Source organism: Amblyomma maculatum, unplaced genomic scaffold, assembly GCF_055883805.1.
Source record: "Amblyomma maculatum isolate TAMU_Amacu unplaced genomic scaffold, ASM5588380v1 scaffold_45, whole genome shotgun sequence".
In the NCBI taxonomy this organism is placed as follows: Eukaryota; Metazoa; Arthropoda; class Arachnida; order Ixodida; family Ixodidae; genus Amblyomma; species Amblyomma maculatum.
The window spans coordinates 12,331-16,358 of NW_028146770.1; the positions used below are offsets into that span (position 1 = coordinate 12,331).

General features: G+C 48.5%; 1 non-coding gene across 1 annotated transcript; it reads right to left on the reverse strand.

The window, feature by feature from the left end:
• Nucleotides 1–1,517: 1,517 nt before the first annotated feature.
• On the reverse strand, nt 1,518–1,590 carry TRNAR-CCU (transfer RNA arginine (anticodon CCU)). Its single transcript has one exon. It is a non-coding gene; the product is annotated as a tRNA-Arg (tRNA).
• Nucleotides 1,591–4,028: the final 2,438 nt, after the last annotated feature.

Here is a 4,028-nt window from a genome sequence, read left to right on the forward strand (position 1 = left end):
CCAATTTTCAGGGTTGTTGTGCCTTACCCTCGGGTGCTTCACTGGTGACCATTTGCTGCAGGAACTATCCTGGTAAGGCATTGTTGCCTGAGTGGAAAAGAAAATAACCGCAGGAACAAGCGCTATCACTGCGTGCTTCTTACCCTTAGCCGCCTCCTTGGCGTTGCAGATTGTGGAGTGACTGCTCATACATCTCCTCTGTGAAGCGTAAAGACCACCTAAAGGGAAGAAAACAACTTTATTTGTCTGCACCAATTGAAGGGTTGTTGTGCCTTACCCTCGGGTGTTTCACTGGTGACCATTTGCTGAAGGAACTATCTTGGTAAGGCGTTGTTGCCTGAGTGGAAAAGAAAATAACCGCAGGAACAAGCGCTATCACTGCATGCTTCTTACCCTTAGCCGCCTCCTTGGTGTTGCAGATAGTGGAGTGCCTGCTCATACATCTCTGTGGGTCGTAGAGACCACCTAAAGGAAGAAAACAAATTTATTTGTCTGCACCAATTGAAGGGTTGTTGCGCCTTACCCTCGGGCGCTTTCCTGGTGACCTTTTGCAGGAGGAACTCCCTTGGGAAGGCGTTCTTGTTGCCTGAGTGGATAAGAGAAAATACCCGAAGGAACAAGCGCTGTCATTGCGTGCTTCTTACCCTTAGTCGCCTTCTTGGTGTTGCAGATTGTGGAGTGCCTGCTCATACATCTCTGTGGGGCGTAAAGACCACCTAAAGGGCAGAAAACAACTTTATTTGTCTGCACCAATTGTCAGGGTTGTTGTGCCTTACCCTCGGGTGCTTCAGTGGTGACCGTTTTCTGAAGGAACTACCTTGAAAAGGTGTTTGCATGAGTGGAAAAGAAAAGAACCGTAGGAACAAGTGCTATCACTGTGTGCTTCTTACCCTTACTCGCCTCCTTGGTGTGGTAGTTTGTGGAGTGCCTGCTGATGCATATCCTCTGTTGGGCATAAAGACCAACTGAAAGGAAGAAAACAACTTAATTTGTCTGCAGCATTTGTCAGGGTTGTTGTGCCTTACCCTCGGGTGCTTCACTGGTGACCATTTGCTGAAGGATCTTGGTAGGCATTGTTGCCTGAGTGGAAAAGAAAATAACCGCAGGAACAAGCGCTATCACTGCATGCTTCTTACCCTTAGCCGCCTCCATGGTGTTGCAGATTGTGGAATGCCTGCTCACACATCTCTGTGGGGCGTAGAGACCACCTAAAGAGAAGAAAACAACTTTATTTGTCTGCACCAATTGTCAGGGTTGTGTTGCCTTACCCTCGGGTGCTTCACTGGTGACCATTTGCTGAAGGAAATACCTTGGGAAGGCATTCAATCAAGGGGAAAAGAGGGTGCTCGTTATAATACATGAAGGAAAGAAGCCAACAGTCGGCGAGGCCAAGGAAAGCGTTGGGGATGGTACTTTGTCTTTTTTTTTTAATGTTTACTTGAATAATCACAGAAATTAGTAATGTAATCTGTTTTAGGGGAAAGATAATTAGACACAAAGTAGAAGAAAAAACAACGCGCCGATGGTGGGATCCGAACCCACGACCTCCGAACAAGGCGTCCGGTGCTCTTCCAACTGAGCTACATCGGCCGCTGTCCCCCTGCTACTTTCTTGGGTATTTATGTTGTCTGTATACGAACCTTGAGAGTGTTCACCAGTGCCACCCTCAGCCATAGCGGCGGACGTGGGACGTCCTTTGTTACCGCCAGCGTCACGTAGAACGTGATCAAGAGCGAGGGCGAAAGCTGTGCTAGAACCCTCTTACGCTACCTGTGGCTTCAAGACTGCCAGAACCGAGACCCCCGTAAGCTACAAGCAGATCAATCAAGGGGAAAAGAGGGTACTCGTTATAATACATGAAGGAAAGAAGCCAACAGTCGGCGAGGCCAAGGAAAGCGTTGGGGATGGTACTTTGTCTTTTTTTTTATTGTTTACTTGAATAATCACAGAAATTAGTAATGTAATCTGTTTGAGGGGAAAGATAATTAGACACAAAGTCGAAGAAAAAACAGCGTGCCGATGGTAGGGTCCGAACCCACGACCTCCGAACAACGCGTCCGGTGCTCTTCCAACTGAGCTACATCGGCCGCTGTCCCCCCTGCTACTTTCTTGGGTAATTATGTTGTCTGTATACGAACCTTGAGAGTGTTCACCAGCGCCACCCTCAGCCATAGCGGCGGACGTGGGACGTCCTTTGTTACCGCCAGCGTCACGTAGAACGTGATCAAGAGTGAGGGCGAAAGCTGTGCTAGAACCCTCTTACGCTACCTATGGCTTTCCTTCATGTATTATAACGAGCACCCTCTTTTCCCCTTGATTGATCTGCTTGTAGCTTACGGCGGTCTCGGTTCTGGCAGTCTTGAAGCCATAGGTAGCGTAAGAGGGTTCTAGCACAGCTTTCGCCCTCGCTCTTGATCACGTTCTACGTGACGCTGGCGGTAACAAAGGACGTCCCACGTCCGCCGGTATGGCTGAGGGTGGCGCTGGTGAACACTCTCAAGGTTCGTATACAGACAACATAAATACCCAAGAAAGTAGCAGGGGGGACAGCGGCCGATGTAGCTCAGTTGGAAGAGCACCGGACGCGTTGTTCGGAGGTCGTGGGTTCGGATCCCACCATCGGCACGTTGTTTTTTCTTCTACTTTGTGTCTAATTATCTTTCCCCTAAAACAGATTACATTACTAATTTGTGTGATTATTCAAGTAAACATTAAAAAAAGACAAAGTACCATCCCCAACGCTTTCCTTGGCCTCGCCGACTGTTGGCTTCTTTCCTTCATGTATTATAACGAGCACCCTCTTTTCCCCTTGATTGATCTGCTTGTAGCTTACGGGGGTCTCGGTTCTGGCAGTCTTGAAGCCATAGGTAGCGTAAAAGGGTTCTAGCACAGCTATCGCCCTCGCTCTTGATCACGTTCTACGTGACGCTGGCGGTAACAAAGGACGTCCCACGTCCGCCGCTATGACTGAGGGTGGCGCTGGTGAACACTCTCAAGGTTCGTATACAGACAACATAAATACCCAAGAAAGTAGCAGGGGGGACAGCGGCCGATGTAGCTCAGTTGGAAGAGCACCGGACGCGTTGTTCGGAGGTCGTGGGTTCGGATCCCGCCATCGGCATGTTGTTTTTTCTTCTACTTTGTGTCTAATTATCTTACCCCTAAAACAGATTACATTACTAATTTCTGTGATTATTCAAGTAAACATTAAAAAAAAAGACAAAGTACCATCCCCAACGCTTTCCTTGGCCTCGCCGACTGTTGGCTACTTTCCTTCATGTATTATAACGAGCACCCTCTTTTCCCCTTGATTGATCTGCTTGTAGCTTACGGGGGTCTCGGTTCTGGCAGTCTTGAAGCCATAGGTACCGTAAGAGGGTTCTAGCACAGCTTTCGCCCTCGCTCTTGATCACGTTCTACGTGACGCTGGCGGTAACAAAGGACGTCCCACGTCCGCCGCTATGGCTGAGGGTGGCGCTGGTAAACACTCTCAAGGTTCGTATACAGACAACATAAATACCCAAGAAAGTAGCAGGGGGGACAGCGGCCGATGTAGCTCAGTTGGAAGAGCACCGGACGCGTTGTTCGGAGGTCGTGGGTTCGGATCCCACCACCGGCACGTTGTTTTTTCTTCTACTTTGTGTCTAATTATCTTTCCCTTAAAACAGATTACATTACTAATTTCTGTGATTATTCGAGTAAACATTAAAAAAAAATAAAAAAAAAGACAAAGTAGCACCCCAACGCTTTCCTTGGCCTCGCCGACTGTTGGCTTCTTTCCTTCATGTATTATAACAAGCACCCTCTTTTCCCCTTGATTGATCTGCTTGTAGATTACGGGGGTCTCGGTTCTGGCAGTCTTGAAGCCATAGGTAGCGTAAGAGGGTTCTAGCACAGCTTTCGCCCTCGCTCTTGATCACGTTTTACGTGACGCTGGCGGTAACAAAGGACGTCCCACGTCCGCCGCTATGGCTGAGGGTGGCGCTGGTGAACACTCTCAAAGTTCGTATACAGACAACATAAATACC